The 12184-nt window shown below is 38.2% G+C and overlaps 2 pseudogenes; one reads left to right on the plus strand and one right to left on the minus strand.

Annotated features, from left to right (window-relative positions):
- The first annotated feature begins 721 nt into the window (after positions 1-721).
- On the plus strand, positions 722-8976 carry LOC120211099 (annotated as a pseudogene).
- A 906-nt stretch (positions 8977-9882) lies between these two features.
- On the minus strand, positions 9883-11350 carry LOC120210289 (annotated as a pseudogene).
- Between the last annotated feature and the right edge of the window lie 834 nt (positions 11351-12184).

Consider the following 12184-nt stretch of genomic DNA (forward strand, 5'->3'; position numbering starts at 1 on the left):
CAGAGTCGAAAGATTTTTTAGTTTTTGACCCTTTTCCATGGCCGAGTTTGAATATAATGGAGCTGATATCGGGTAAAGCTTAATCCTTTACCCTTTTTTCCAATAAAAACCGTGCGGTTTTGTTTTGTTTGATCTAATCAGTTCTTTATCGAATATTGGTCGAACTATGGAGTATCGGGTTGGGGTTTTGTATGACTTATTATGCATGTAAGAATTAAGGAATTATTAGTGGGGAAATTTGTTTAGAGCGACTTAAATTATTTGTAGATATGGAAACAAGCTCCTTTAAGAATAAGAAATTTATTGGATAGTATAAAAGAATTTTTTGGTAGATTGAAAAGTAATAGAATGTCTTAAATTTTAATGACATTGCTAAGACATGTACTTAGAAATTGGATAAACGAAAAAAATTCAAGTTCCATTACAAATGCAATTATGCAGATAAGTGTACGTGAAGGCAGGGTTTTAAAAAACGGTTCACGACCGCGATTTCGGTCACGATATAGTGGTTTCACCGCCGTTCGAGTTACCCGCGACAGCCTCAATAGAGTCCGCGACGGCCGCAATAGCGCCCGCGACGACCGCAATCACGGTAAAGTCGAAATAACCGAAAACGCGACCGCGATTTGAAACCCTGCGTGAAGGTTTTCTTTAATGTAGAACAAGAAAGGAAGAAACAGAAGGTAAGGTTTCAGAATTCGATTTTGTCTTTTATTTTATCCTTTCCATCAAAGAAAGCAAGATTTTATTGTTGTTTGAATTAATGGATCATGTTGTGATGGTAGTCAATTTTTTTGTTGACAGTTCCGACATTAAAGCTGATGACTTAAGGTGTGAAAATATAGTAGAGAAAGATGTCAGTGACGAAGAGATTGAAGCAGATGAATTGGAGCGACGAACGTGGAAGGATCGTATCAAGCTCAAAAGGATTAAGGATAGACAGAAGATTGTGGCATAGCAGGCTACCGAAAAGCAAAAATCCAAGCAGGCATCTGATCAAGCTCGGAGGAAGAAGATGTCTAGAGCTCAAGATGGGATTCTTAAGTATATGTTGAAGCTAATGGAAGTCTGCAATGTGTGTGGATTCATCTATGGCATCATTCCGAAGAAGGGTAAGCATGTAAGTGGTGCATCAGATAATATAAGATCTTGGTGGAAAGAAAAGGTGAAGTTATGTTCATATAGGCTTGAATGGGTGAGAAAGTTAGAGTGAGTGAGAATTCGAAAGGTATTGGTTCTCCAGGCAAAGGTCCAACAGGGCCTGGAGGAGTTCCGTGGGTAGCATTCGTAGACAATCTTAGTAGGAGAGTGCATAGAAGTGCATTATGGGAATGGTTTAGTTATCATGGCAAGGTGATTAAGGTGTTCATTTCGTTTGTTAATAGGAGACCTAATTACAAGTATAATACGTTTGCTTTCGTGCATTTTGCAAGCAAAGAGGATTTGCTTAATGCAAATGAAAGGATGAATAATGTCTTGTTCGAAGGGAGGAGAATATCAGTGTTGATCGCGAAATATCAGAGAAGTAGTAGTACTTTGAGGAGCATGAAGGGTTATAGAGTGATGGGGTCTGGAGATGCAGGCGCTGTGGAGTCGACAGGGAAAAGGTCATTATCTCCAGTTGATGCAGTGGGGAAGAAGGAGTTGCTGAATAAGTTTCATGATGGTTGGACGTATAATGATACGGTAATGGGTGTGCAGAAAGTTGAGGGCATCAAAGTGGGCAGCATTGGAGGCATGAGGGAGGTGAAGAAGCCTTTGGAAGTCTTTATTCCAGTGGAGGAAAGGACATGGCTGAGATCGTCTTTAACAGGCATTTGTAAAGCGATTTTTGAAGTGGAATTTGTGCAGAGGGCTCTTAGGAACGACGTAATTAATGTCAAGGTGATAAGGTGGGAGTATGCAAAAAACACATATTTAATAGTTTTTCAGACAATGGAGGAAAAATTTGCTACGATGGAAGATAAGTGGGAGACACTGTCATTCTGGTTCGATATGCTGGAGCCTGTTATGGATGAGAAGTGTATTCCATTACCGTACTCTGCAGTCTCTTTGATTGGTGTTCCTTTAAACCGCTGGTCAGTTTTTTCTTCACAAGTTTGGCAGCCAGATGGGGCAAGTTAGTGAAAATTCAGGAGCAAACAGTTCACAAAGTAGATTGCAGAGTGGCTCATATACTGTTAAGGGTTGAGAGTCCATTCGATATTCATTCCCATGTTAATATTAATACGTATAGAAGGTCGTTTTGTATTAAGATTAAGGTGGAAGGAAGTGAAGATTTCTTTCATGAGTTAGAGGATATTGTTGAAGAAGATGGAACAGTGGATCCTTGGGAGGAGGACTCGTCGGACAAGAACCTAGGAGATGACCACGTAATGCAGGATGGGCAGCTGGGTAAGCATACGTTGTCAGACTCTCAGAACAAGGTAGAGGCATGGGTACGGGATTCTCCACAAGGGGGTGACATGCATATCGAGGGATGTGTGAAAGGAAAAGTAACATTAAAAAATATTTTGGATGTTGATTACTGTTCTGAGGAGTTAGTACCAGGTGATGTTCCTAGTCAGCAGAATGTGGTGGGGTTTTTTATTGAAGGGAGAGAAAGGGAGTGGAGCATGGGGGTGCCACCTCGGGGCAGGGAATTGTTGACCATGATAATGGGCTCAATATCACTAAGGGCAGGCTAGAGGTGTGTGGGCCTGTTTTGGGAAGTCCTAGAGTGAGTACAGATGTTCATAAGTCTGCAGATGGGCTTAAGGGTAATATAACTTATCGTTCAAGAAGTTAACTGAAACACATGAAATTAAGGATTACTCCAAGTCGTTCGGCTAGTGTTTGTTCGAAGGATGAAGTTTCTATTATTTTTCATGACAGAGTTTATAGAAGGGGGGTCAGAGGTCTGGTCACGGAAGCTTTGGATCTGAACAGTGCATCGTCCGAGTTTTCAATCGCTACTGCTAAAGCTAGGAAGGAAGTTGTTTCTACTAGGGAAGTTTGTGATATGTTGGGGATCTCTTTTAAAGGGGGGCAACTTTTATTGGAAGAGGAAATCATGAAGATAGAGTTAGAAGGGTCTATTAGGGGCTCTTGAGAGTAGTTTCGGGATGATAAGGGGTTTCTGGCACTCAATTCAAATGTCACAACTCAAAATGATTTTTTGGAATGTTAGGGGTCTTGGGAAAAAGGAAAAAATCGTGCAGTAGCAAGATTAGTTAGAAATTCAAACCAGTCTTTTTGCTGTTATAGGAATCTAAATTGAATAACTGTCGAAATGGATTATGGAGAAAGTTGGGGGGTAATTTTCTGAAAGGTAGAAGCTTTCAACCAGCTGATGGGATTGCCGGTGGTTTAATTTGTTTGTGAAATGAAGATTTTTTTGAAGTCAATAGAGAATATAAAAATAGTAGATTCATTGCAATTTCAGGGAAGTTCAAGGTGGTTAATTGTGACTGTGTTATTATAAATGTGTATGGTCCGTCTGTTGAGGCTGATAAGGAGGATTTTTTTAGAGAATTGATGAGTTTTGTGCAAAGTCTAGACTTGCCAGTATGCCTAGGGGGGATTTCAATGCTTATCTTGATCCATAGGAGAAGATGAGAGTGGCTCAGAATTGGCATTCAATGGATTTATTTACTTACTTTGTCCATAATCTAAATCTTATGGATCTTCTGTTAGTTGGTGGGAAATTTACTTGGTGCAATAATAGGGAGTTTTCCACTTGGATAAGGCTTGATCAGTTTCTAATTAGTGGTAGCTTCCTGCATAGTTTTCCAAAAGTTATTCAAAAAATGCTACCAAAGTCCATATCTTATCATAATCCAGTGCTCCTAGAAGAAGAATTCAAAAACTGGGGACCTAAACCTTTTCGATTTTTTAACTACTTGTTAGAGGAGGATGGGTTTGCTGGGGTGGTCCATAATTCTTTTACTAATTTGAAGAAGGTTAATGATCGTAGGGGATTGTTTAGTATTCTTCAAGGAACTAAATAAGTAATTAAACAGTGGCCAAACATAAATTGAATGGGGATTTCCGAAAAAATTTCAGATTTGGAAGCCAGGATTAATGCTTTGGAATTTAAGTCACAAGGTGGGGGGGTTTCTTCACAAGATTGGGATCAGCTTCTACTTTTGAGGAATGAACTGTGGAAAATGCATAGGAAGGAGAAAAGTATATGGCTTCAGAAGTCTAGAAAGAGGTGGATTAAAGATAGGGATAGAAATACGAGGTTCTTTCATTTATGTGCTCTTAATAGAAACAGAGTAAATGCCATTTCGGCTTTGAAAGTGGCTGGTGAAGTTATTGATGATCTGAATCAGATTAGAGTTGTTATCGCATATTTTTTTAAAGTTAACTATAATGCAAAAACTACACTGGAGGTGGCCGATATTTACTTGAATTTTGCTAAATTGTCTGTTAAGAAAAAGGATGGTCTAGAGGTCGAATTTTCTGAAAAGGAAGTGGGGGAAGCTATTTTCTATTCGGACAGTGCCAAGGTACCTGGCCCGGATGGTTATACTATAGGTTTCTTTTAAAAATTTTGGCCTATTATAAAGGATCAGATTATGAAATTTGTATATGATTTTCACAGTGGAAGGAAATGGGAACATGGGGTTAATCATTCCTTTATTACTCTAGTCCCTAAGAAACTCAATCCTGAGGTCATAAAAGACTTCAGACCTATTAGCCTTGCTGGCAGCCTATACAAAATTATTTTCAAAGTGCTATCGAAAAGGCTTGTTTCAGTTATTAAAGGCTTAGTAAGCCCTTCGCAGTGTGCCTTTATTCCTGGTAGACAGTTGCTTGATTGTGCTCTTTTGGTAACTGAAGGCATTGATTATTGGAGGAAACAATGTAGGTATGGAGTTGTATTCAAAGTAGATTTTCGTAGGGCTTATGATTCGGTTGAATGACCAATTTTATTGAGATTACTAAAGGTGATGGGTTTTGGTGAAAAGTGGATTTCATGGATTAAATGTTGTGTTTCTTCAGCCTCAATCTCGGTGTTAGTGAATGGGTCCCCAACAGAGGAATTTCACATTAGTAAAGGGTTGAAACATGGTTGCAGTTTGCCCCCTCTTTTGTTCAATATAGTTGGGGAATGCTTAAATTTGATGTTGATCAAGGCTGCGGATCTGGGGCTTTTTGAAGGGTACAGTATTGGTAGGTATGATAATCCATTCCATTTGACTCATCTATAGTTTGCAGATGATCTAATATTATTCTGCAGAGATTCTCCTACTCATATCCTAAGTATTAGGAGAGTGTTGAGGGTTTTCAATGTAATGTCAGGGCTACATTTAAATCTTTCTAAGAGTACTCTGTATGGTATTAATATGGATTATGACATTTTAAAAGAGTGGGCAAAGAATGCGGGCTGTGGAGTGGGGTCTTTTCCAATGACTTATCTTGGGTTACCACTTGGTTCAAAGAATAATTTAGAGGTTATGTGGGAACCGGTTGTACAAAATTTTAATAAAAGATTAGCAGGATGAAAAACTTTTTCTTTGTCGATGGTCGGAAGACTTGTGCTAATTAAGTCTGTGTTGTCATCCTTGCTAATTTTTTTCTTATCCATTTTTAAAATACCAATCAAGGTGATGCAAAAGCTGAATTCTTTGATGGTTAAATTTCTTTGGGGAGATGATTTAGCTAGGAAATGGATTCACTGGGTGAATTGGAAATCGGTTTGTAAACCTTATGAAGAGGGAGGGTTGGGAATCTTAGACCTGAGTTTGATTAATAGAGTATTGCTTGGAAAATGGGTGTGGAAATTCGCAAATGAAAAAAGAAGGCAGTGGAAAAAGATGATTTGCTGCAAAAACAATGTTAGCAACTTGTCTCTTTCAATTTCTAAGGCTGTTTCTCCCCTAGATTCATGGATTTGGAGAGCTATTCTAAACAACTATGTGAAGAACGATGAGATATGAGACTGCTTGAGAGCTAATTCAAAGATTCAAGTGGGTAATGGTAGGTCAATTGCTTTTAGGAATGATGTTTGGGTTAATAATTCGACCCAAAAATCTCAATTCCTAAGAATTTATGCTTTATCGAATAATAAGTGGGGGAAGTAGCTGAGTTTGGTGGTTTCGTACAGAAGGTATGGGTTTGGAATATTCCGTTAAGAAGGTATTTATATGACTGAGAATTGGATCAGTGGATTGCCTTAATGTCCTTGATTGATAATGTAGCTCTGTCTGATTCAGTGGATGATTATCTTGGGTAGTCGGGGAAGGGAGATGGCCTGTTCTCGGTCAAGTCTTGTAGATTGACATTATCTAGCAGCTCTGAAGGATCGTTCAAGTGGTATAAGTGGGTTTGGTCTGAATTGGCTCCTCTTAGAGTGAAAACATTTATATGGCAGATTTGTCATCGTAAAGTGGCAGTTAGAGTGAAGTTGAAGAAGAGAGGGATTTCCTTGAAAGATGTTCTTTGTCCTTTATGTCATATTCAGGAAGAATCAATAGAACACCTTTTCTTTTCGTGTTCTATTGTAGGGGAGTTATGGAATAAATTCATTTCGGTATGGGAAATATCTACTGTGTTACCTCAAGATCCCATTTCTATTCTTTGTTCTTGGTCGTATCTAAGGCAGGATTCATGTATTTGGAAGTTTATCCCGGGGGTTGTTTTATGGTCAATATGGAAGGCTAGGAATCTGGTAGTGTTTGAAAATTGGAAGTTCGACAATTCTTCTTTATTCTTTTTAGCCATATTTAGATTGGTTAAATGGTATTTAGCTAAATACCCTACTTCTCGTATTCACACAGATATCCTAGTAGGGGATCCTCCGCTTGCAGATAAGGTTCATTTTTTTGCTGTCTCAAAGAAGGTTAATTGTTGCTTTCCTCCTCCTGATTTGTTCAAACTCAATGTTGATGGGGCGGTTAGAGGAGATAGGTTGCAAGGTGAATAGGAGGTATTCTGAAAGATTCTAACTGCTTTACCTTAGCCACTTTCTCTATTGCAGTAGGTCCTGGCTCTCCTGCTTTGGCAGAGTTGAAAGCTATTAAGGAAGGAATTGATTTTTTCTTTTCATCAGACTGGGCTAAGAAGGGGAGACTTATTATAGAAAGTGACTGTAAATCTGTAGTGGAATGGATTTCAAAGTCGAACTTTTCCCCTATATTTTTCAGCTCTTTGGTGGAGGAAATTGGGGCATCTATTTCTGCTAAGGAGATTTTTCTTAGATTGATTCCTAGGTCTCGTAATATGGAGGCAGACAAGTTAGCTAAGGAGGTGATTGGTTGATTGTTTCAGGCATTTTGATGTACTGTTTTGTGTTGTATTCCAAGAAATGTTTAGGCGTTAAGCCTTCATTTCAGGTGCTAGATTGGTTAACTGCTCAGCCAAAATTTAGACTGTGTTAGTAGCTTAGATGGTTTAGGCTGAGCTAGTTTTATTGTATAGGGTTGTCTTTGGTTGTTTTTTTGGTTTTCTGGTTATGTTGGGGGTGTTTATCTGGTTGTATCTTATGTAATTTCTTTTGGTTAATGAAATCTTAAGGCACTATTTTCTTCCTTCCGCTGATTAAGGAGCTTCTCTACAAGCTCCTTTAATCAAAAAGGGGGTTTTTAACGAGACCTTCAATTCTTATAAAAAAAAGGTGAAGTTTGATAAGAATGGGCCAGCAGCAATAATCAAGTATCAGGCAGAGTGTTTAGGTGCAAATGAGTCTGAAAACAAAAGGAATGGGAATCCGCAGTGCAGTCTACAAGACCTGCAAGATGCTACTCTTGGATCCCTCGTCTTCTTTGATGCAACACTGCAAACCGCCTCAGAGTAAGTATCAACTAGAAAAGGGAGTTCCCCCACCATGGTGGCCAACTAGGAATGAACAGTGGTAGGTAAAACTAGGGCTGCAACAGGGTCAAAGTCCTCCTTATAAGAAGCCACATGATCTTAAGAAAATGTGGAAAGTTGGAGTTTTAACAGCAGTGATAAAGCATATGTCGCCTGATATTGCAAAGATCCAGAGGCACGTACATCAATCAAAATGTTTACAAGATAAGATGACAGCAAAGGAGAGTGCAGTTTGGTTGGGGGTTTTGGGACTGGAGGAAGCTCTGATTCAGCAACCTAGTGGTAATGGAATATCCAGAATGACTGAAATGCCTCGTGGTGGTTGTGATGGTAAGAAGCAACTTGCTATCAGTAATGACAGTAATTACGATGTTGATGGTGCCAGTGACGGACTAGGTTCTACTTCTTCCAAAGAGGAGAGGAGAAATCAACTGACAGATGCAGAGCCTATAGCTTATATCAGCAATGATTCCCTTCCAATCGAAGAAAAAAAGCCTATGGAAAACAGCCTAGGAGGAAGAGACCTCGTATAAGATCAAACCTTGCTGATCAACCACCTCTACCAAGCCATGGGGATAAGCAACCTGGATCATCTTGTGATGAACATGTTAATGCGAAGTCGAGAAGCATGGTTCCTGACATCAACCAAACTGATACATCTTTTTTTTATCATATGCTTGCCACTCGGCTGGATATAGGCCTCATCATGTTGGTCAACAAAGTCAGAGGGGGATGAATGTACCACAGATTACACTAGAAAATGGGGTTGATGTATCAATGCCCGGTGGAAATGAGCATGTGATTACTGGGGGAGAATTGCACCATTATGTAAAAGACATACTTCACAATGAACAAGATAGAGCTGTTCAGAATCCCTTTGGCTCGCCAACAAGTGATCCCTTGTTTTATGGTGACTTTAACAGCCAATTTGAACTTCCGTTTGATGGTACAAGTTCACTAGATGAACTACTTGATGATGACTTAATACAGTGCTTTGGTGCTTGGGCTGAGAATTTGTTATGTCAGGTAAACCTTTACTCTTCAACCCCTGTTCATTTATGAATGCTGATTAATAATTTGGTCTCGTACATTTTATTTGATGTGAATTTTGCAATAACTGTGAAATTATGCATTTATTACAGACCTAGATTAAGGAATTTTGATTATCCATTAGTCTTTCTAGCTATGTTACTTAACTTTTCATTTTTCTTGAAGTATATTTGTCCAACATATATATGTCGGATATGACCTTCCCAAGAATTCTCCAAATACATTGGATGGGTTGGCCAGACGCTAGTATGAATGATTCCTTTTTATCCAAACAAGCTGTACTATTCCTGTTCCACTGACCTTGGCTATTTGAGCTGCAGGTAACTAACATCGCTTTCTAGTACAAGTGTTAGCATTTGAACATGCATCGGCTAAGTGAAGTCTTATTTTCTGATTTAGTTTTTGCTCACCTTTTCATAGAGTAGAAACATATAATTCCAGCTCCCCTTAAATGGAAATTGGCATGAAAGGATGCTTGTAAATCTTTCAATTGTAAAAACTGTCCTTATGACAAATTCGTGACAAAATGAGAACTAATTGATCAATATTATTTCTTGCATTGTAAATCTATTTCTATATGTATACAGTTATTATATCCTCAGCTTTTTGTTATTTGTTTTATCTTTTACTGCTTTACATTTGTACAAGGTTAGTTTATTGTAAGATAGATGCTTTTTTGAGCTTTATATACATATATATAATTGGGGGGAGGGGAAGGTCCGAACCCTGAACAAGGGGATGCCAATGCCACTTAACCACTAGAGCAATTGGGCTACCGACGATACTTTTGAACTTTGGATTATTTTGTAGCGCATAGAAATACTAGATCTGGGCTTTTTTTAAGGCTGTATGGAGAGGGGTAAAAGAAGAATTTGGGACCTAGATGATATTCTACAATTTCTTACTGGAAAGAAGGGCCATTTGAGCTCCAAATGGAGATTTTAGTAGATCCTCAATTCATGGCTTATTTTCAATATACACTACTTTTAACATACATATATAGATATCAGGTGTTGCCTATCATATCCTTTATCAATCTTTTTTTTTTTGAAAATACTTTATCAATCTTCTAATTGAATTAAAGGAGGATCCACCATTGATAACAGCCTTCCTAGCCATCTCAGCCATTTCCTTCACTTTCTTCCTAACCTCACTGCCTTCATCCATAACCTGTCGTACGCCTTCCTCTATCTCTTCTGCCGTCACAACTTCACTTGTCCCCATCCTAAAATCCAACTTCATCGCAACTGCCAATCCCAGCTCCTTCAACGTATATGCATTTAGCTGTCGTTCAGCATACATAGGCCATGTTACTATGGGCACACCGCACCACAACCTTTCCAGAATCGAGTTCCAACCGCAATGAGATACAAACCCTTCTACTGCCGTGTGGCTGAGAGCCGCTACCTGTGGTGCCCACCCGCATATCATCCTCCTCTCTTGGATCCTTTCCAGGAATCCTTCTGGCAACATTTCCTCCGGATTTTTGTAATGAATGGTTCCAGCAGAAGCGTCTTGTGGTGGCGGCATGTGCAATGACCTTAAGAACCTATGCCCACTCTGCTCTAGCCCTAGTGCTATTTCTTTCACTTGGAGTGGTCCATGGCTACCCTGGCTTCCCAAGCGAAGATAAACCACTGATGATCCAGGCTGATTATCGAGCCATTTCATGATCCTGTCGCGTTGGACCTGGTCCAACTCAGGGTGAGGCAAACTGTTGAGGTGAATCACTGGTCCAACTGGATAAATCCGAGGGTATTGGCCATTGTAAAAACAATTAACAGCAAAAGGCTCAAGCTCTTCAAACGTATTCATTATGATTCCATTGGCATGCCTGAACTTTTCAGCAATATGGAAAAATGCGGTATAGGCTCCATCCTCGTTAAACAGAAACGAGGGCAGAACGCGTGAAGGGACAGCATTTACAAATCCAGGGATCAAATGTTCAAGATCCATGTTTCCGGTATTCAAGTACCGAGCTGTTGTGGCGATGTCGAGTTGGAAGGTACAGCATGAGGCCAAAGAAGGCTTCATTTGTGATTGAGTATATATAAGAAGGAAGACCCAATTCTGATGCAATATCAACCATGGGGGCACAAAAGAGGTCAAGAACTAACCCTGCAACATGGGCTGAACCCGAATCAGAAGTAGATCTCTTCGACATAAAATCCCTGACAGCATTTCTAATGGAGGCAGAGTAGCTTTGGCAAAATTCATAGATAAGAGCTTCTTCTGATAACTTCAAAAGATCTAACGAAGGAGGATCTACCTGAGGGAGCTGAATTAGGTGGATTCAATCGGGCTGGCTCGTAACAAGAGATTTAGTGTAGGTTGCAAGCGATTCGGTGTAGTCGTCGACTAAACCCGAAGACCACTTCATGGAAAGAGTAGTGACCGAAATTCGATCATCAGAATTGATAAGACACTTTGCAAATTCACGAATGGTGATCAAGTGACCGACGTCTGGTGTTGGAACGAGTATCAGCTCCGCTTTCTTCATCTCTCTCACACCGACTCCTTTGTTGCTCTGCTCAGTGCTGGATTTTGAATTTTATTAATGATAATAGGATATTGTTTGTTAAATTTTTAATTGTTAAAAGTTATAAAATAGTATCTTTAGTGTAGAGAGATATTTTGTTGAGTCTCTTGATCATTAAAAGTTATAAAATGATCACTGACTATTTATTGTATTCTAAAATTGATTTTTTTTACTAAAAAAATTAACGTCAATCTGAGTTGGACATTCACTTGTTGATTAAGATATTATAAAATATGATCCTATAATCTTAAATGATTATCATGTATCAGTCAGTAAATTAACGTACAGTTTAGACTATCGTCAATTTTTAAATAAAAAATGACAAATTTAGAACATAATGAATAGTCAGATGATCATTTTATAACTTTTAATAGTTGAGACACTCAACAAAATAATTTTCTATAGTCAATGAATTATTTTATAACTTTTAGTAATTTAGAGACTAAATAAAATAATATCATATAATCAGTGATCATTTATATATTTTACCCAAAGCTTTTTACCAAGTCCAATGTTTTAACAATTATACATAATAAATTTAAAATTAATATAAATTTTATTTTTAAATAATATTATTATTTGATTCATAATCAGATATAAATAAAAAGTAAATTTATATTTTAAAAAATTTTTACTAGTACGAATAAAACTACTTTAACAGTAAAAGAATTTTTTACTTTTTTGAAGTACGGACTTCAAGCACTATACACATTTAAAATTTAAAATCAAATAATTAAAAGTTATTTTAAAACTAATGATATTTATATTTAGAGAAAATAACCTCAGTGACCAAAA

The sequence above is a fragment of the Hibiscus syriacus genome, unplaced genomic scaffold (assembly GCF_006381635.1).
Source record: "Hibiscus syriacus cultivar Baekdansim isolate YM2019G1 unplaced genomic scaffold, ASM638163v2 tig00000715_pilon, whole genome shotgun sequence".
Lineage (NCBI taxonomy): Eukaryota > Viridiplantae > Streptophyta > Magnoliopsida > Malvales > Malvaceae > Hibiscus > Hibiscus syriacus.